The following is a 22,147-nucleotide window of genomic DNA, read 5'->3' on the forward strand; positions in this document are numbered from 1 at the left end:
TTTCTTTTCTTTTCTTTTCTTTTCTTTTCTTTTCTTTTCTTTTCTTTTCTTTTCTTTTCTTTCTTTCTTTCTTTCTTTCTTTCTTTCTTTCTTTCTTTCTCTTTCTTTCTTTCTTTCTTTCTTTCTTTCTTTCTTTCTTTCTTTCTCTTCCTCCCTCTTTCTTTCTTTTCTCTTTCTCTCTTTTTTCTTTCTTAACGAACTAGATTTTTTTATTTTTATTTTTTTTTTATTTTTTTGGCAGAACTGGGGATTGAACTCAGGCCCTTGCGCTTGCCAGGGAAGTGCTTATTCCACTGAGCCATCTCCCCGGCCCTTCTTTTTTCTTTCTTTCCCACTCTCCTCCCCTCTCTTCAAGCCCTCTTTCCTTCCTCATTTACAAAGCTTTGCCTCTATGTTATCCGTATTTTCTCAATTTTTCCTTTCCCTTCCTTTCATCCTCCCCCCAGTTCCCCTTTCCTTTTGAATAATTTCTTCCTCTTTAACAATTTCTATTGTACATTTTTGTTCTTATTTACATTTTTAGTTTCTCTCATTTCAGGGAAATGATGTGATATTTACATGTGTGTCTGATCTATTTCAGTAAGAGTATGATCTCAGGGTGCACCCATTTACATAGAAATGTTTCAGGTTTATCCTTGTTCATGGTAGAGTTGTGCTCCATTGTATAAGAAAAATTTATTGTCCAGACTGTTTCCAAGTTAGGTATTACAGATAGTGCCACTATACACAAGGGTGTGCATGGTTCACTGTGGTGTGGTACTTTGAATTCTTTTGGGAAGATACCCACATGGGGAGTAGCTGGGTAAAATGGTATCCCTAGTCCTAGTTTTCTCAGTAATCTCTACCCTAATTTACACAGTAGTTGCACAAGTCTACACTTGCACCACCAGTAGAGAAGTGTTGTTTTCCCCACAGCCCTCATGGATTCCATTATTGGGCGATTTACTGATAATAGCCATTCTTTCTGGAGTGAGATGGAATCTTGCCATTGTTTTGATTTGCACCTCTCAAATGACCAGTGATATTGAACATTTAAAAATATATTTATTTGGCATTTGTACTTCATCTGAAAAGTGTTTATTCATCTCAGTTTTGGATTGGATCTTTAAATTTGGGGGAGTGTCTGGGTTTTTTCAGTCATTTATATGTTTTACCTATTAGTCCTTTGAGGAAAATTTTTTGCCACTCTGTGGGTTGTCTCTTAACTCGGTGGTTTCCTTTGGTGTGCAAAGCTTTCTAATATGAGATCCCAGTTGTTGATTCTTTGTAATATTTCCTGTCTGATTGGAGTTTTGTTCATAACGTCTTTACCTACACCTGTCTTCAAGAGTTCTACCTATTCTCTCTTCAAGAACATTCAATGTTTGTATCTTTGATCCATTTTCATTTTAGTTTAGTGCACAGTGAGAGACATGGTTCTAGTTTTAGTCTGTAACATATGGAAAGCAAGTTTTCCCAGCACTATTTATTAAACAGTCTTTCTTCCAATGAGATGTTTGGCTCCTTTGCCAAAGGTAAGGTGGCTGAGTATGTCTGAAGTTGATTCTGGGTCTTCTAATTGGGCCCATTGATCCACTGGTCTTCTTTTGCCACTACCATGCTGTTTTATCACAGTAGTTTTGTAGTGTAGTTTCAAATCTGGGATTGTGATGCCTCTGTCTTACTTTATTGCCCAGAACTGCCTTTGCTTTTCTACGTCTGTATGATTCCAAGTGAATTTTAGGAATGTTTTCTCTAATTCTGTACCTATGCTATTAGAATTTTTTTTTACTATGCCATGATACTTATTTTTATCATGATTTCTTATTATCCTCAACATAATGCTCATATTTTAATTATGTATTCATTTTATTAGACATGAAAACACCACCTAATTATTTTAACTTTAAGCAATTTCTTTTGTAACCGATATAATTTTGCTGGTTGGAAAACTTAAAGCAATAAGGACTCATTTTTTAAGATGCTTACGGCAGAATGCTTGAGGTAGAATGCTGAAGGTTTGTGCTTGCTGCTTTGCCTGGGCTTCTGCTTCCTTTGAACCAGGTGGCGCCTTCAATCCTAAAAAGGCACACTGCATTATTTTTGGGGCTTCAAAGAAGGCAGCATAGTCCTCACAGTTCTGGCTTTTACTGAAAGTCTGAGGTGGCAAAGGATACCCTGTGGCTGATTGGCTATTTTCAGGTACATTTGCTCTTATCCACTTTGATTCTCTTCATTGGCTGCAATATCTTTTTCTTCAAATCCTATTTTGTTGGCTTCTGAGAAACCAAGCACATCTTGCTGTTTCTTTCTAATTGCTGTAATGCCAGAAGAAGATGCAGTACACACATGAATCACCATCCTGGGAACAGTGGCTTGTGTTTGTTGGGGTGCTGAAAATGGCTGCAAAGCAGCTGCTGCAAGGCTGGGAAGAAGCCAGGAGCCAGGCACCCTTCACACCTTTGGGCCGGGGTCTGCCAGTCTCAGGCCAGCTGCAGTGTAGAGTAGCAGGCACAATCTCGGGGGGCAGGTGGAGGTAGTCACAGAGCTACTGGGTGCCCTCGTTGGTAAGGTACCAGTAGAAGTGTCTCCAGGCAAACTGTTCCTTCACGTAGCCTCGGGACTTGAGAGACTGTATGGTTTTCATGACGTGAAGGTTGGGCACATTCTTGTCTGCCAGCTGTGGGTGCTTGGGCATGTGGACATCTTTCTTAGCCACCATCACCCCCTCCTTGAAAAGGAGCTCATAAATGGCGATCCGGTTCTTCTTGGGCATCAACATCGCGGCGGCTGTATGGTCCAAGGCCGAGGCTGGAAAGCTCCATTTTCTGGTATCTTCTTTAATCTTTTCACAGTACTGTACTTTTCAATGTAAAGGTCTTTTACTTTCTTTGTCCTATTGACTCCTAGTCTGTCTGCCTTCCCCTCCCTCCCCTCTGCTTCCCATCTTTGTTTCCTTGATTTGTCTCTCTGTTATTTGTGTGCAGGAAGACTATGGCTTTATGTCCAGCTACATGATTGAATTTGGTTATTAAGACTAGAAGTCTTTTGGTTGGGTTTTTGGTGTTCTCTATGAAGAGTATCATGTCATCTGAAAATAATTATAATTTAACTTCTTCCTTGCCTTTCCTTATTCCTTTTACATTTTCCTCTTGTCTAATTGCTCTAGCTAATGTTTCCAGAACTTTAAAGAGTAAGAGTAGATATATGATAGGGGATATCCTTGTCTTGTTCCTGACTTAGTGAAAATTCCGATTTATCCATTTAGTATGATGTTGGCTTCAGGTTTTGTCATATATGGTTTTTATGAGATTGAGATAAAGACCTTCTATTCCAATTTTCTGTAGGGTTTTTATCATGAATGAGTGTTGTACTTTGTCAAAAGCTTTTTCTGTATCTATTGAGATGATCTTTTGTTTGTTTGTTTTTAATTTTTTTTTCTATTTTATGGTTTTTGTCCTTTGCTCAATTTATATAGTGCATTACATTTATTGATTTGCATATGTTGAACCATCCCTGCATCCCTGGGATGAATCCTACTTGGTCATGGTGTATAATATTTTTGATGTTTTGCTGCATTCTGTTTGCTAGTATTTTATTTTAGATTTTTGCATCTATATTCATTAAGGAGATTGCCTCTAATTCCCCTTTTTGGTTGGATCTTTCCCTGGTTATGGTATCTGGATAATGCTTGCTTCCAGGAGTGAATTAGGGAGCATTGTTTCTCTTTGAATTTCATTAAAGGTTTTGAAAACTAGAGGTATAAGGTCTTCTCTAAATGATTTGTAGATTTTATTAGAGAGTCTGTCAGGGCCTGGGCTTTTCTTCATTGGTAGGTTTTTAATGGCATCTTCAATTTCATTTTTTTTTTTTTTTTTTTTGGCGGAACAGGGATTAAACTCAGGTCCTTGCACTTGCCAGGCAAGCACTTACTCTCCTGAGCCATCTCCCAGCATCTTCAATTCACTGACTGACATTATTTAGAATTTTTGTATCTTCTTGTTTCAGCTTTGGTAATTCATAGGTATCTAGAAATCTGTCCATTTCTTTTGTATTTTCCACCTAATTAGGTTACAGGTTCTTGAATTAGGTATGGTGATCTGGATTTCTGCAGAATCTGTTGTGATTTTACCCTTTTCATCCTAGTTGCGCAGGTTTGAGTCTGTCTTTGGTGAGGTTGGTTGAGGGATTGTAGACTAATATTTTAAGGAACCAACTCTTTGATTTACTGATTCTTTGTGTTGTTTTCTTGGTCTCTATTACGTTATTGTCTGCTTTATCTTTATAACTTCCTCCCTCCTATGAGGTTTAAACTTGGCTTGCTCTTTTTCTAGAAGCTTGAGTTAACATTAGTGTGTTTATTTGAGCTTGCTGTTTTTCTGATATGGGTAGTTACCACTATAAATTTCTCTTGCAGTCCACAAATTTCCCTTGCAGGACTGCTTTCTTTGTGTTCCATAAGTTGTAGTATGTTGTATTGGCAGTATCATTTAATTGTAGAAACTGTCTAATTTCTTTCTTTCTTTTTTTTTTTTTTTGGTATTAGGAATTGAACTTAGGACCTTGCACTTAGCAGGCAAGTACGTGTGCTGCTGAACTATATCCACAGCCCTGCAAAACTGACTAATTTTTAAAAATGTCTGTGACTCATTTGTTGTTCAGGAGTGTGTTATTTAGTTTCCATGGATTTATGAAGTTTTGTAGTTTCTTTTGCCATTGATTTCCAATTATATTGCGTTATGGTCTGGTATATTCATGTGATAATTTCAATTTCTTCATATTTACTTTAACATGTTCTATGAGCTAGTGTCTGATCCTTTTGAAGTACGCCTTGTGTGCAATTGAGAAGAATATGTACTCTGATGTTTTGGGGTAGAACACTGTAGACATTTCAAAAGTTTGGTTCAGTTCGAATATTTCATTGTTGATTTTTTTTTAAAGGTAGGAAAATGTATTGGAATAAAAGGAATGGGAAATAGGAATAGCTCCTGAGAGACAAAGGATCCAAAATGTGTTGCCAAACAGCCTGCTTCTCAAAGGAAGTTTCATAGGACAAGCTCATGAGGTTCCAAGGCGGATCAAAATTACGATCAACCAGGGCCGTAGCTCAGTGGACTAAATTGCCTGCTTAGGCAGAGCTCAGTGGCCAGGGTTTGATCCCCGCTGTGCTGTGCCGGTCCCACCCCCAGGGTGTGCTGAGCTGGTGATTGAGACTGGGCGTGGTGGTGTGTGCCTATAATCCCAGTGCTTGAGAGGCTGAACAGGAGAATCACTGAGTCTGATTTACAAGTGAGATCCTGTACACCCTTTAGTCCCTGTCCTAAATTCATAAAAAAAAAAATGTCCAACCAATAAGATTATAAGTATATTCCCTTGGCTAATACTTGGTAGCAAGAGCATATGGTGATATCATTAATCATCTTTTTTTTTTTTTTTCCCAACTCTTTTTTTTCTTTTTTTTTGTGAAACCGGGGACTGAACTCAGACTCTTGCACTTGCCAGGGAAGCACTTATTCTACTGAGCCATCTCCCCAGCCCCATATCATTAATCTTGAGATATGGGAATGTGATATTGGGAAATCTCAAAGGAGTGACACCAGTAATCTCAAACTTACATTTATCCCTTAGGGAAGTATACATATGTGGCCATTGAGACTTTAATCTTTTTCAGATATGCCTCCAGCCTTAGTCTTTGTGTGTGTGTGTGTGTGTGTGTGTGTGTGTGTGTATGTATGTATGTATGTATGTATATTTGAAACGGGGTCTTGCTATGTAGTCGAGGATGGCCTTGAACTAACTTTATAGCTCACGCTGGCCCCAAATTCAAGGCTGTCTTCCTCCCTGAGCTTCCCTAGTGCTGGGATTATAGACATGTGCTACCGTGCTTGGCTCTTGCCACAGTCTTGATGCATCTTCTGCAATAGCATCCTCAAGGGCCCGTCTGACTGCCTACAATATTTACTCTGAACTTAGCTGTCTATAGTGTTCCTCACTCTGAAGAGGTGTCTCCTGTTGTGGTTAAGGAAGAAGAGCTGTAGTTTCCATCTAACTGCTTTGAGCTGAGAAGGATCTGTGTAGGAAAAACTGAAGTCAGGGGCCTTCTCAAGAGAGCTAATATAATGGGCCTTGGCTAGAAGTCATTTTGCAGTTTGGCAATTGTGGATTCCATTTACAAGGTAGATAAAGTGGATCTCAGTAAAAGGAGTCTGGCACATTTATCATTGGTTCCTTCTGCATGAACACTTTGAGTCTGGCAGCTTTTAGGCAAGAATAAACAAATTTTCCAAGAAATTAAAGCATGTATAATCACACCATGAGTACTGGAGTGGAGAGGCAGATTGTGGAAGAGACTGTTCAGAAACTGCTTAAAGGATAGGAATAGCAATTATAACCAGTTTGCTCTTAGACTCCTTTAATAATGGAGGTTATATATAAGTCTGATACTTCTTGTTATAATCCCGTGAGCATTGTTAATTTTTTTTATCTAGTTAATCTCTCTATTTCTGTCAATAGGGTATTGAGGTTCACCCATGACAATTGTATTATCGCTTATTTGATTTTTCATATGTTAATATTTATTTTATATGGTTGGGTACACTGGAATTTGGTTATTATGTATTTATGATTGTTATCTCTTCCTCTTAGATTGTTCCCTTTAAAAGGATGTAGTGACCTTCTTTGTCTTTCTTAATCACTCTTGGCTTGAAATCAACTTTGTCTACAAATAGAATAACTATCTCTGTGTTTTCCTGGCTTCCTGTCCCATGGCAATATTATTTTCCATCCTTTGTCTTTCAATTTATAAATTTCTTTTTCAAATAAGTGTGTTTCTTCTATGTGGCATATTGTTGGGTCTTGCTTCTTGATTCATTCTTCCAGTCTGTTCTTTTGATAGGTGAGTTGAAACCACTAACATTAATGCGTATCACTGATACACATCGACTTTTCCTTGCCATGTTATTTTCCTGTTGTTCACTCCTTTCCCCCCCTCTGTTTAGTTGCTTGCCTTACCTCATAGATTTCTTCTGTTGGGGTTAATGGAGTTGTAATAACTCATTATGTTCTTTAGAATATCCTTCAGAACATTGTAGGATGCTGGTTTAGTGGTCATTAATTTCTTCAGATGTTCTTTTTCATGGAAGTGTCTTGTTTCTCTATCAATTTTGAAAGATAGTTTTGTGGGATGAATCAATCTGAGTTGGAGGCCATTTTATTTTAGGGGTTGAAGTACTTCACTCTAAGCTGTCCTTGACTTAAGGGTTTCTTTTGAGAAATCTGGTGTGATTCTTTTTAAAACAATTTTTTAAATAAAATCATGTATGTATGTATGTATGTATGTATTTTGTATAAGGTTGCACTGTGCAGCTCTGACTTGTAGTGTTCCTCCTGTCTCAGCCTCCCAAGTTCTGGGATTACAGGCCTGCACTGCACACCCAGTGTCCTGGGGCCAGCACAGCCTGCAGTACTGGAGATTGAACCCGAGTCCTTGTACTTGCCAGGCAGGTGCTTAGACTCCAGGGCTATCTCCCCAGCCCACTTGTGTGAATCTGATGGGCTTTCCTTTATAGGTAATTTTTTTCCTCTAATTAGCTTTAATATTCTTATGTTAAATTTCTGAAATCTTGACTATTATATACCTTGGTGTAGATTTCTTTTTGATCATGGATAATTGAAATTCTATATGCTTCACTTATTTGTATGTCAAATTCTTTTTCCCTTTTTGGGAATTTTTGTGCCATGACTTCTGTGAACAGGTTTTTTGTATCATTTGCACTATGTTCTGCTTTTTCATTGACTCTGATCAATATTATGTTATTCTTTTTTGCATCATCTAGGAACTGTTGGATTGATTTCTTGTGGCCCCTTATTATTTTGAAGAAATCTCTCTTTTTATGATTGCTAACCCTGATCGTGTCTTCTATTTGTGATATTCTGTCCTTACATTGGTTTATTCTGCTGCATAGACTTTTGCTGGAAATTTTAATCTCCTGGATATCTGTTTGAATCTGTTTTACGGATTCCATTTCTTTCCTATGTTGTTGAGCATTTGTGGTTTCCATCATTTTCCTAACCTCTTTTATTTATTTATTTTTAAATCTGTACATGCTCTAGCGTCACTAAACATGTGTTTCATTGAGGTCACCATCTCTGTAGTTATCTGATTTTTTTTTTCAAGCTTTGGTCATCAGCTTTGTTACTTCTGATGTTAGTATTTCAAAGAGTACAAGTGAGTGGCTTTCAGATTGTTCAAGTTTATTGCAGCCTGAGTTTGCCTTTGAAGAGCTGGAGGTCTTGTATTGCATCTTGCTTAAGTATCTTGTTTGTTCATTCGTTCTTTCTTGATTTAATTCCTGGGATAATGCTTGTAACTTGCCTATGGGCAGTAGCTTTATTTTTTTTAAATTTTATTTATTTATTTATTTATGTGTGTGTGTGTGGCCAGCTCAGCCCACCGGGGGCGGGGCTGGCTGGCATGTGGGGCTGGGGGATTGAACTGCAGTCCCTGTGCTTTGCTAAGCTTGTTCTAAGCAGGTGCTTTAGACCACTGAGCCATCTCACCAGCCCCGGGCAGTAGCTTTATTGCTAGTGTTTAGAACCCTTCTGAGACTACTGCTTCTCAGAGATGTCTTCAAGGTATAGCTAGCTGGCTTATGGGTTTTGAGTTTGTTTCAAGATTCTAATTGTTTGATTTATTGGGCATGAGAAGTTGCTGCCTACTTGACCTAGCTACTGGTTCTTTGGCAGTGGCATATAGTATTTTTTACGACTCTTAGGCAACCTCAGTCTTGGTATACCAGAAAGGACAACTGATTAGAATAATTATGTTGCCTTGGCTAAAGTGGTGCAATGAGCAAAAGTAACAGCATCAAACACAGTCTAGAAAGTGACAAACTGAGGCAGCTGTTAATTTGTTGCCTTTAACCATAAAAACTAGATTTGTAAAAAAAAAAAAAATTAAAAAAAAAACAAGATTTGTGGTTATATAGCAGAACCTAAAATGAACCAGAAATTTATATGCAATAAATAAGCTCTCAATGTGTCAATTTTACCCTCAGGAAGAAAATTTAAAAATGATTAGGGGAAAATAATAAGAACTAGAAGAAGAAGAGATTAGAAGTTAGGTTGGAGGACAAAAGAAGATTGATCGTACAAACTTGTAGAAACTTGTGAAGAAGATGGGAGAAAAGAGGGAGAAATAAACAAAACAACAGCAGCAACAACAAAAAACTAGAAACCGTGTTCACACCCATAAAAGCAAGACCAAACAATCAAGAAAAAAAAAAAAAAGGAAAGAGAAAACAAGAAGAAACCAAGAAAAAAATGTTCACATCAAGTGGTGTGTCTGCTGTCACTGGCAGAAAGTATGGGCAGAGTCTAGATCTGAGTTGATCAACCCCAGCAAGCCAGCCGTAGCTGTACAGCGGGGTGGTGGATAATCCTACATGTTTAGTTCTACTGAACTGTGTGACTGGAACCAGATTTGCTCTGCCTGCAATGGTCCATGTTCTTCTTGCTTGAATTTGGCTCTCTGCCAGTTTGAACTCAGCTTTTTGACCTCCTGCTGACTTGAACTTGGTACCCTGGTCCTGTCACTGCAAGACACTTCATGGACCAGGTTGCAGGTTCTGAGTTGTGAGCCCGGTTGGCTCCTCTGTAAGGTGACTGACTTCTGGCCAGTCTCCTCCTGGGGACCATCTCAGCCCTCACCAGCCACTGCAGTCTGCTGCGTCCACTGCCGCGTTCCACTGGTGCATTTCTCTGTGGAGGCCTCTGGAGTCACCGGCGGCCGTCACTGTGCATCTGCAGGGTCAAGGCACCCTTCCCAGGCCGTGAGTCCAGGCTCAGGGAGAAAGTCCCACCTGCCACCTTCTTCGTGTTTGTTGAAGTCTCCTGTCTTTCCTCTCTCTGTGCACTCCAATTCTCGCTTCACATCCTTGCTGAGTCCCTGGGATCCACTTCTGTGGGTTCTTTGGTTCACTAGTGTGTAGACAGATCTCTCATACTGTTTCACATTTGCCATTTTTTCTGATCTTCCTCTGCTAGAAGGGGTAAGTGGTTATTTTGTATCCTTGCCCTATTTGGCCAAGATCCCGCTGTGCAGCTTGGGCCCAGGTAGTCCCTGTCTGACTGGCCCCATCCCTGCAGGCAGCAGGCCCCTAACCGCTGTTTATGAATTTTTAAGACAGCATCTTGGTAAGTTTCCCTAGCAGGAATCAAACTTGTGATCTTCCTTCCTCAGCTAAAGTGCTAGATTACAAGTGTGGCCATCATGTCGAGCTATGGAGGCACCCCTGAAGCTCCCTTAAAGCTTACTGTGAAAACCACTAGGCTGGATGGAGGTGGAGAGCTGCCGGAATATAGACTTCTGTTTTGGTCTTTTTTTTTTTGAGAAGGGTCTCGCTACATAGTGCAGGCTGGCCTTGAACTTGCTTCTGTAGCCCAGGTAGGCCTTGAACTCAGTAATTCTTCTGCTCAGCCTCCCAAGTGCTAGGATTACAGATGTGTTCCACCATGCCAAGCAATATCATGAAATTCTAAGTTTCATGTTATCAGTTTTATATGTAATTTAATTTTTCATACTGTGGTATTTTGTAAAAACTCCCTTCTACTGAAACCTTTCTTTTTCTAATTTATATATTTGTTCACTTATTTTTGTGTATGTGTTTTTGAGACACGATCTCACTATGCACCTCAGGATGACTTGAGCTTACTATGTACCCAGGCTGGTCTTGAACTCACAGCGATCCTCCTGCTTCAGCCTCCCAAGTGCTGGGATTACAGGTGTGTGTTACCACGCCTAGCTGAAGCTTTTCATTTGATTGTTTCACCGAGACCATTAAAAAAAAACCCTAGGGGCCGGGGAGATGGCTCAGTGGAATAAGCGCTTCCTGGCAAGCTCAAGGGCCTGAGTTCAACCCCCGGTTCCAAAAAAAAAATCTACATCTGAGGCAGCATTTTTTTTTTTTATCTTCTTGCCTGGAACCCTTGTCCCCTCGTGTATCTGTACTTGTAAACCTTGTTAGTGGACCGTGTTAGGTACCTTGCTAGCCATTGTCTTCAGGTTCCGGTCTCTACCTGTAATAGCCGGAAGGTACCTTCCTTTTCCTTTAAAAGGTGGAGAAATATGTGTCCCCTGGTTTCTTTAAAAAGAAATTATTCCTCCTTTTTTCTCTATTCATATAATGGTTCAGGCTGGCCTCAAACTTGTGGCCGTTGTCTTGCCTCAGCTTCCCAAGTGCTGTGCTTACAGGTGTGTGTCACCACACCTGGTCAGAAGTCCTCATTGATTCTTGTGATCTTCACAGTTAATTAACTGTAATTCTTATACAGCCTTGAGAATGCTAATGAACAGATGTCAGCAAAGCTAGGTTTTATTGTTACCACTTGGAAACCTTGCACTGCTTTTAGAGTGGGGGTATTTGGCTCCTATTGTTTCATTTTGGCCTTTGAGGCCCCTGCTGAGAACTCAGAGAAGACAGGAAAGCAGCATTTGACATCCTGTTGTATTAGCTGATATTATTGTTTTGTCTACACACAAACGTAGTACATACTGGTTAAAAGCATAAGCTTTGGAGTAAAGCAGAACTTTAGGTTATTTAACCAGTATCAGGCTTCCTCATGCAATAGTAAAATAGAAAAGCTATGTACTATTATAGATGACAATAACGTCTTGCCAGAGTTGTGAGAATGAATGCAGTAATGAACATAGGTGCCAGCAAAGGCTTGGCCCATGTACACACTTAATAAATAGTAGTTACTACTATTACTTTTTTGAGAAAGAGTCTCATTGTATAATTCAGCTTGGCCTTTAGTTCATTATGTAGCCCAGGCTGCCCTTGAACTGAAAATCATCTTCCTGCCTCAGCCTCCCGAGTGCTAGGGTTACAGGTGTGCACCACCATGCTTGATAATAGTATTTATTATTAAAAGCATTACTTTAGTACACAGACATACCTCTTCCGATCCTCATGGATTTTTTTCTCTTTTCATTTTATTTGCTGAAAATCTTTGCATAGTGGTAACTAGGTGCCAGTAGTCACAAAAAATGTATTAAGAATTTTATTTAATTAGTCTGAAAATACTGCTTTGACCTCAGTCATTTTTATTTTGTTGTTTGAGACAAGATCTCACTTGTCTCTCAGGCTGTCTTGAATTCACTTTGTAGCCCAGGCTGGCCTCAGACTTGCAGTGATGTGCCTCAGCCTACTGAGTGCCAGGATTCCAGGAGTGTGCCGCCACACCCAGCTTAGTCATGGTATTAAGTGGCAAATGCTTTCCTCTTCATTTAATGACTTCTTTCTGGGAGGATAATAATGGTGAGGGTAATATATCACTAAATTGTAATATTTGGAAAATACTTAGCCTTAGATTTGTATTTTTTTTTTCAGATTTATATTTCTTTAGTGTTTTGTTTTGTTTTTTTTGAACTCAAGTTCTCAGGTTTACTAAGTTTACATCCTATCATTGAACAACACCCCCAGGCTCAAGATATCTTTTAAAATTTATTTTTTTCAGATGAATTTAGTTGAATTTCTATAAAATGCTGATATTTGATAAAACATGACATTATAGGTTTACCCTTTTTATCTCCCGTACTAAGGATTGAACCTTGGGCTTTGTATTGAGCTCCATTCCCAGTTTTTTTATTTTGAGAAAAGGACTCCCTAGATTTCCCAGGCAGGCCTCACTTGTGACCCTCCTCTTGCAGCCTTCCAGGTAGCTAGGTTTGGCAGGCGTGTACCTCTGTGCCCAGCTCTAGGCTTACCCCTTTAGTCTTTTATTTAGTGTAATTATTATGTTTCAGTCCTAGGATGTGATTTGATTGTATACTAGGTAGGATGTATATATTATCAGCATATATAGATGTTCTACAAGACAGTAAGTTTGCATTCCTTCTGCAAACATATAAGGGGGGCGGAAATGGTTTAGAAACACACTAAATAGCTTGAGAAGTCAGCAAGATATTCAGAATTTAGACAATAGATTATCATCTTGTGAGTCAGAAAAACTTTTTTTAATAATTTTATTGAGAAACAAATAGCAATGAGACAGTTTCAATGAGATCAGTAGGACAGTTTCAATAAAAAAATACATTGCACATTGTTGTCTCAGTGGTTATTCATTGTATAAGATCAGAAAAACATTTCTAATATAATTTTGACTATTGAACTACTCACTAAACAAATTGTTTTCATTCTGTTGGACCAGAACAGTACTGTATCTGTTTTTTTTTTTTTTTTCCAGTACCAGGGATTGAACTTGGGACCTAGTGCTTGCCAGGCAGGCACTTATGCCACTGAGCTGTATCCCCAGTCACCTTTAGACAGGGTCTTGCTGTATAGTTCAGGCTGGCCTTGAACTTACTATGGTAGCCCATGCTGTCCTTGAACTCACAGACATCCTTCTGCCTCAGCCTCCTGAGTCTGGGATTACAGTGTATTCTACTGAGCCAGGTCAACAATGCATTTGTTCTTCTACATCTAAAATATCATATTTTCCACAAATAAAACATTTTTGTAACCCTAATTTCAGAAGTGGAATATATATTATGAAGGCTTATAAAGGAGGCTCAAGATAAGGCAGATGTTGCTGCGAGCTTGTCTTCTATACTCCTAATGTAGGCACTAGATAATTTTGATTTCTCCCCCTACCATTATCAGAATTCCCCCACTTTTGTTTGCTTTATTTTGTTTTATGTTTTTTGAGACATGGTCTTGCTGTGTTGCCCATTCTGGTCTGAAATAGCTGTAATACTCCTGCTTCAGTCTCCCGAATGCTGGGATTACAGGTGTGTGCCACCACGCCCAACAATCTCCTGGCTTTCGATTCTCCTGGCTAGCTACTCCAAAATGTTATGGGGTAGCTCTTTCTAAATGTGCCTACCAGTTACAGGTTACGGGTTGCTTTCCTGTCCTGGAAAAACAAGCAAAATTCAAGGGCTATGTTTATTTGAAAAAGCAAAAGTGAAGAGTGAGGGAGAAACTGCTCTGCAGAGAGGAAAAAGTAAGAAAAAAGAATGCTCTGGAGGGCTGGTGAGATGGCTCAGTGGTCTAAAGCACCTACTTAGAACAAGCTAAGCTAAGCAAAGCACAGGGACTGCGGTTCAATCCCCAGCACCACATGCCAGCCAGCCCCGCCCCCTGGTGGACTGAGCTGGATGGACACAGGAAAGAAAGAAAGAATGCTCTGGAGAGAGGAGGCAGACTGTCATGAGGAAAGCCACCGTAGCAAGGTGTTTTTGGTGTCTGTGTCCTTTATACTCATCAAATCTCAAGGAAACCTGCCTGAACTTCTGCGTGGCCTCAGGCTGACCCCAGTTCTAGGCTGTCTTATTGAAAACCTTGTGTCCTTTGGGAACCTGTGTTCCAGGCTCTTGTGTCTAGCAGGTCTTGCCTACTTCCCAGCCAGTTTTGGCATGCCCTAAGCTCCTATGTCACTATTACACGAAGCACTCTGAGCTCCTGTGAGTAGAATTTCAAGTCCGTATTGTAACTCTTTGGACATTAAAGAACCTGTTCACATTCCAAGGAATTTTGAGTTTTTCTGTAAGTACTGATAAAAATTTGGCTAACACCATGGTGTGAAAAGCTGGATGGTGGTATATGTCAATAATTCTAGTACTCTGGAGGTTGAGGTAAAAAATTAAAGGCCAGCCTAATCTGTTCTATAAACAAAAAAACTAAAACAATTTTTTAAAGAAATGAAGGCCAGGTGTGATGGTGCACACCTGTAATCTCAGCCCAACGGGAAGGCTGAGGCAGGAGGATTACTCTAAGTTTAAGGCCAGCCTGGACTACAAAGTGAGTTCAAGGCCATCCTAATTTGCATAGTGAAACCCTATCTCATGAGGAAAAAAAAAGAAAGAAAGAAAACAAAAAAGCTGGTTTGGGAAAAAGAAGTTAATTTTTTCTACTTTAAAGTGTTTGTCCCTAATGGCCCACACAGCCTCTTAGTGTTGGATTATTTTTGGATGTGGCAGTTTGCAGTGGCCTTACCTAGCTTGTCTGTATGATTATTACCTGGAACACTAGATTTTGGCTTTGGGTAGCCCCCGCTTTAGTTTGAGGATCAAACTCAGGGCCTCAGGCATAATGATTAAGCACTCTTGTCCTTGAGCTGGGTCCCCAGCCCTGAATTAAAGTCCAAGTATAGCCAAAACACAGCTGCTGCTATGATAACTCGCTTCCTTGCTACTTAAACTGAACAGTTTTCCTCACTCACTTTCAACAGACAGTGCCTATCTCCCCTTCACCAGTAGCTTGCACTCTGTCTGTCTGTCTTTCTCTCTCTCTAAGTTAGGAAGAGTACATTTTCTGGACCTGTTGGACAACTTGAGGACCACAGTCAATAGTAATAATGTGTATTTCAAGATTACTTGAAGAAAGGGCCAACCAGATACTAAAGTGACTCTTAGGGAGTCGTGGGGACTGGGGTTTGATCCCCAGTGTGCCATGCCTCCCTTGCCCCCGGGGCGAGCTGAGACTGTGAATGAGACTGGGCATGGAGGCATGTGCCTGTAATTCCAGCACTTGGGAGGCTAAAAATGGGAGGATTACTACAAGGCCATCTGTGTAACGAGACCCTATAGACCCTGTACTAAATACGTTTAAATAAAAAATGCTGGAAGAATAGTATCCTTCTTTTCTTCCTTTTTTTTTTTTTTTTTTTTTTTTTTTTTTTTTTAATACTGGTTTTTGCTTAATAGTCCAGGCTGGCCTTGAACTCACTAATTAGCGTAGGCTAGCTTCTCATGCCTCAGTTTCCCAAGTGCTGGGATTATAGGACCATACCAATTGTGGGTATGTATCTTAAATAATAGTCTCATTATAATCCTTTACATAAAAGCAGTAGTCATGAATGTATTCTGTATTGTAGTTTTCTAATTATGCTACAGAGAAGTATTTTTGAACTTTGTCAAACTGGGGACATCTCTCAGCAGCCTAAGCATCTGCCTGGCAGGCACGAAGTCCTGAGTTCAAGCCTCAGTACCAGAAAAAACAAAAACAAAAACCTACAGTTGTCAAACAACATTACTCATAATTTCCTTTTCCAAAGAAAATTGTTCCAAAAGGACAAGTGATTATCAGAGATTTTAGAAATACAAATATGTTCAATATGTCCCTTCAAAAATAAATCAGACACAGAAGGCTAGATATCACATGGTTTCTCTTATAAGAGAAACTCAAGGCATAAATAACTTAAGAACAAAATAAAAAATAGAGGATAGAAAATTAAAAATATATATACTTATGTCCTTTCAAGATAAGTGGTGTTTTAGTGAATGAGAAACTAATGGTTTTTCTAAAGAAATATGATTTATAGAGAAAATTCGATATTTGTATTTACTTGTTTTTCCCCCAACAAAAGTGTCATATGTAAAGCTATCATATGTGCACACTTTTTGCATACTTAGATTTTGAGTAAGTTTGTTTAAACATTTTTAGTGCAATGATATACAATTAGTTTGCAAGTATAGTTGATAGGTATTAGAGAAGATGGAAAATTTACTAATTTACTAGTTAAAATAACAAAAAACTCTTGCTTAGAGTGAATAGAAGAGCTGTCAAGATAGCTCAGTGGACTAAGTGCCTGCTCAGGCAAGGACAGGGACGAGGTTCTATCACCAGCACCACATGCGGTGATGGTCCCACCCCTGGGTGTGCCGAGCTCCATGGAGACCAGGCGTGATGGTACATGCCTGTAATCCCAGTGCTGGGGAGGCTGAAAACAGGAGGATCACTGTGAGTCCAAGCTGTGTAGTGAGACTCTGTACCAAATACATTAAAAAAAAAAAAAAAAAAGTGAACAGAACTGACAGAATATTTTAATAAAGTCAGCTCTTCTTTTACCAGCTGTAACTTTCAGTTACTGTGGCCCTTTGTATTAATTTGTTAGGGTTACCACATCAAAGTTAGGGTTACCATAGCCTGGATGGCTTGAACAACAGAAATTGCTGTTCTCACAGCTCCATAGACAGAAGGAGGAGATTAAGGTATTAATGGGATTTCTTCTAAGGCCTCTCTTTGTGCCCTGTCAGTGCCTGTCTTCTGTTTCTTCCTATGGTCATCTATATATTTGTGTCCAGATTTCTTTTTATATTGTATTAGGGCCCATTCTGGGAACTTTATTTTAATTTTTTAAATGCCAAATTTCCAAATACAGTCATATCCTAACATACTAGGGGTTAGGATTTTAACATATGAATTTGCAGGGGACCCAGTTTAGCCTATAACATCCTTTTTATTTTATAGGGTTTTACTGTACAGTCCAGGCTGGCCTTGAACTCACTTTAGGGCCCAGGCTGGCTGTGAACTCGTACATCAGCCTCAGTGCTGGGATTACAGGCATGGACTACCACACCTGGCTACAGACTATTGTTATTATTCTGGTGCTAGTTATTTTAATGTTATTTATACGTAAAATACCCAAAGATGATGTCTCTTTCCACAGATAAGGCAGCTCTAGTCCTTAAGACATTTAAAGTAATAGACATCACAGATTTTTCTCTTTTCTATATTCATGATTTTGACATTCACTCAGCAAATACTGAGGGATTACTATTAGTACATATTCTCTTAGCTGCTGGGGACACATTAATGAAAAAGTTTACATTTCACAGTTAGATAATAAACTTAAAACTATAGTAAAAGAAAATCAGATGACGGTAAGTCTTATGAAAATATATAGCATGGTGTAGACTTAGAGAATTGTGGGGGAAAGGAGCATTGTTTCAAGTAGAATCAACAAGGGAGGTGACAATTGAATAGAAATAAAAATTGAGGGAGCAAGGGAGTATGGTGGCTGGATTAGTGGTGTTTTGAGAGAGGTGGTTTAAGGTGGAGCCACCAGGACTTACTATTTGGTTGGTTATGAATGACGCCTAGATCATGTGGCTGTCGCCAGAGAAACCTCCAGTAGAACTTGTTCAAATAAGTGAATCAGGGACTTGTAAGCACTTGGAAAGTTTTATGAGTAATGGGGTAACTAATTTTGTAACAGTCACAGTTAGCATTATTCTAAGTCCTTGGCTTATGCTTCAAACTTCTAAATATAATCTGCCCTGTATCAACTGTAATTTTCATTCTTTCATTAAAAAAAAAACTTCAAAAAGTTATGACAAATTCACAATGGACTTGATACAACTGCGAAGAAATCTTTTTTTTTTTTTTTTAAGCTTCTTTATTTTTTGCTTTGCAATGAGGTACAATAACTTTTAAGAAACTTGTATTGTGTATTATCAGTACTATTAGAATTTTTAGAGTCTCTGCTATTTTGGGAACCATTTTTAGCTACTAATAAGGCTGTTTCCTCTGATAGTGAGATAAAAGGCCGATATCCTGTACGTGGTTGCTTTGAAGATTTGCTATTTAGGGAACAGTCAGCAAGATGATAAAAAGTTAGTGGGAGCCATATTGACGTTTGCTTTTTCTCTCCGTTGATTTGGTTGTTTCTCATTTTTAAGTTAATTTTTTTAAATTTAATTTTTATTAATACATGTTTGTAGTATATAATAATTATATTCAGAACAGGAAGTTGGTACATGCACACAATTCTTTGTCCCCTTCTCCTACCCGCCCTACCTCCTACTTTCCGTCCTTACTTGCCTTCCCATTTACAAAAGACCTTATTATCTTGCTTCCTTTTATCTTTTATTTTGTTCTTTATACCTTGGGTTTTTTGTTTGTTTGTTTGTTATAGTTGAGACAGGGTTTTGCTAGGTAGTTAAGGCTGACCTTGAAATCATGTCACTCACAAGTGCTAGGATTACTGGTGTACTCCACTGTGTCCGGCCTTGGTTTTTATTTATGTATTTAGTCTTTTGAGATGGCTTCTCTACCTAGTTCAGGCTGGCTTTGAACTCACTATATAGTGCCAGACTTGCCTCAAACTTACATTGATATTTCTGCCTCAGTCTCCCAACTGCTGAGATTACAGACGTGTGCCATGCTTAGCCTGTATTTCTTATGTGAGAGAAACTATGCACTATTTAAGCATTTGTCTGATCTTTTTTAACTTAACATTATGGTCTCAAGATGCATCCATCTTGTACAGCAATTAACCACTAAGAAGAATATATGCAGTGTATTATTTGTTGAAACTGTACTTCCGATTTGATTTGAAACTGTCTCATTGCTGTTTATCAATAAAACTTTGGAAAAAATAAAAAAAAAGATGCATCCATTTTCTTAAAAGAGACTTAAATTTATCCTTTATGGCACAGTAGTACTCCATTGTACATAAATGTGACTACATTTTCTTTGTTCACTCATCTGTTGGACATTTAGGCTGCTTCCAAGATTTAGCTCTTGTGTTGTGCAGCTATGAACATGGTCATGTATGATGCATGTAACGCTATAATATGATGTTTTTAACTCTTCTGGGAAGTTACTTAGAAATAGCTGGGTTAAATTTCTGTTTTTTGGTTTTTTAAAGAATCTCCACACACCTATAATATTCAAATAACGGAACTTAACAAAAAAAGGAGATACAGGTGAATGTCCATTTTGTATCTGTGTATTCAAAGTGGTTAGAATATAGTTACATTCTCTTAATGAATAGAGGGATTTGTTCTAATGGTGTTTGTAAATAGGATATCATGTCTGCATCTTGTACAGCAATTAACCTCTAGGAAGAATGTATGCAATGTGTTAATTATTGGAACTGTCCTACCAATTTGATTGGAAACTGTCTCATTGCTATTTTTTTAGCAATAAAATTATGGGAAAAAGTAAATAAATTTAAAAATCTGAAAAAATAAATAAGATTAAAAAAAAAAGAATCTCCATATTTATTTCCATAGTGGTTGTACTAGTTTATATTCCCAACAACAACATACAAGTGTTCTTTCTTCTCTCACAGCCTTAGCAACATTTATTTGATTTCTCCTTTCCTTCCTTCCTTCCTTCCTTCCTTCCTTCCTTCCTTCCTTCCTTCCTTCCTTCCTGTATGTATTTGGTTCAGGGTCTCACTATGCAGCTCAGACTCCTGGTGATCCTCCTGTTTTTAGGCATGTGGTACCAGGAATCGAACTCCAGTTCCTGCCCTTGCCTAAGCAAGAGCTTAGTCCACTGAGCTGTTTTGCTGGTTCTTGATTTCTTGATGGTAGCCTTTTGTTATAGTTGAGATTTGTAAGAGATTTAATCACAGGCCACATAATTTATAGATAAGTGGATAAGAGCATTGTGTAAACAAAACCCAGAGGTTGCTTATAGTTAAAATATCTAACAACAGCTGCTCATTGTGGTAATTTATGTTTTTGTATATTTTCTCAAGAAATTTATTTTGTTCAGTATTGATATGTAAGTCTTTAGGTTTCTGAGTATATTGATTGCATGAAGCTGATCTAGCAGTTGACTCACCCCCACTCCCAAACTCGGGATTGAACTCAGACCCTTGCACTTGTCAGGGAAGCACTTATCCTACTGAGCCATCTCCCTGGCCCCTGCAGTTGACTTTTTGTTTGTTTGTTTGTTTGTTTGTTTTTTTGTTTTTGGTGGAACCGGGGATTGAACTCAGGCCCTTGTGCTTGCCAGGGAAGCACTTATTCCACTGAGCCATCTCCCTGGCCCTGCAGTTGACTTTTTAAGAGCTGATGTTTTAATAACTTTTCTCTAATCTTCCTTGGTGCTAAAGTGGACCTTAATTTGTCTAAACAGAAGTCTTCTACAAATTTGTAATCACATCTTCCCATAGTAAATGCATTTGAAGCCCCCCTCACACACTCACCTGAAAGGCATTTCTGAAGCAGTACTTGCTCTTACGTGCATGCACACACTTTGACTTTTTCTGTTCTATGCTATTTTATTTCATTGAAGACATTTAAAAACTTCTAGTTAGGTTGTGAAGGGCTTGAAAGATCTTTGTTTCTATAGAATAGAATCATACTTTGGTATTCAGCTGCTTTGAAACTTGTTGAATTCGGTACTTGACTCATTTTGATGTGGAAGTGTTGTCTTAGGATGCATCGTTTAGTACTCAATAGATCTTGTTGGGTATGGATTGCCTCAAACTCACTACCATTTTCAGCTAAAATGATTTGTTATGTAATGGTCATTTTTGGTATTCATCTACCTCCTACAACCAACAAACCATGAGTATTGAGGTACTACTGTAACAAGAACATTCTTGACAAAAGAAAAAAATTATATATTTCTCTGTGGCTAGTGAATAGCAGTGAATACAATTGCAAAGCGAAATGAGTCCCTCATAGATGAGCAGAGAGCCAAGTAACTTTTAATTTTGGGGTAATGTACATAGTCTGGATACAAGCAGACCTGCTATAGATGGTGAGATTTTACAAGATCAAGGGGCGTCCAGTAAAGCCTTACTAGTTAGTTAACAGTATGGGCTTTGGGAATTAGAATGTGGATTGCCATCTGAAAAAATCCCAAATACAAAGACAGCTGGCCCAACAAATATCTTCTCCCTCTTACAATTTTTGCTGAGAAAACAGCATTACCAGAGGACACAGGGATATTTCCTAGCCCGTGTATTTGTGTAGTAATGTCCTGCCAGAACTGAATAAGGCAGGTTAAAATACCTGAGACTATAGCCACATTCTTTCCTGTTCAAATTTGATAAAATTTAAAAGGCAGCAGCTTGAGAGATTAGAGGCTTGGCTAATTTCAGGTGAATTTAATGTAATAAAACCTGCCACTTGTGGCTGGCCAAATAGCTCAGGGGATTAAAGTGTCTGCAAGCAGGTGCAGGACCAGGGGTTCAATCCCTGGGCCTGCCATGCCCCCCGCCCATGCGCACTGAGATGGCAATTGAGACTGGGCGTGGTGGCGTGCACCTGTAATCCCAGCTCTTGAGAGGCTGTAAACAGGTGGATTACTATGAGTCCTATCTAGTAAGGAGGCCCTGAGCACCCTGTAGACCCTTCCCTAAAATACAGAAAAACAAAAAACCTGCCACTTAAATTTAGCTCAGTTTGACTGTAGGAGGGATCTGAATGATGAACCCTTTAATCTGATTGCCAGGTGAAAAGCTTGTAGTCTTAAAAACAAACAAACAAAAAATATACCTTATCCTTTGCTGTTCTTTTTAAGACCAATAATACAGTCTTTTTTTTTTCTTTTCAAAGTTTTATTGATAAACGGATAGCAATGAGACAGTTTCAAATCAAATCGAAAGTACAGTTTCAACAAATAATACACTGCATATA

At 38.7% G+C, this 22,147-nt stretch overlaps 1 protein-coding gene and 1 pseudogene across 4 annotated transcripts in view; one reads left to right on the plus strand and one right to left on the minus strand.

Annotated features, from left to right (window-relative positions):
• Nucleotides 1-2,340, minus strand: part of LOC101583964 — a 23,325-nt pseudogene extending 20,985 nt beyond the window's left edge.
• Dennd2c (DENN domain containing 2C) overlaps nt 1-22,147 on the plus strand; it is a 98,736-nt gene that overhangs the window by 21,046 nt on the left and 55,543 nt on the right. Inside the window, exon 1 of one of the 4 annotated variants that reach the window (XM_023701726.1) lies at nt 10,729-10,761. The exons of the other annotated variants lie outside the window; for them this stretch is intronic. The gene's annotated coding sequence lies outside the window, so the exon portion shown is untranslated. Of the gene's footprint in view, nt 1-10,728; nt 10,762-22,147 lie in introns of those variants that run through there. 4 annotated transcript variants of the gene reach the window in all.

Source organism: Octodon degus, unplaced genomic scaffold (genome assembly GCF_000260255.1).
Source record: "Octodon degus isolate 3935 unplaced genomic scaffold, OctDeg1.0 scaffold00140, whole genome shotgun sequence".
Classification (NCBI taxonomy): Eukaryota; Metazoa; Chordata; class Mammalia; order Rodentia; family Octodontidae; genus Octodon; species Octodon degus.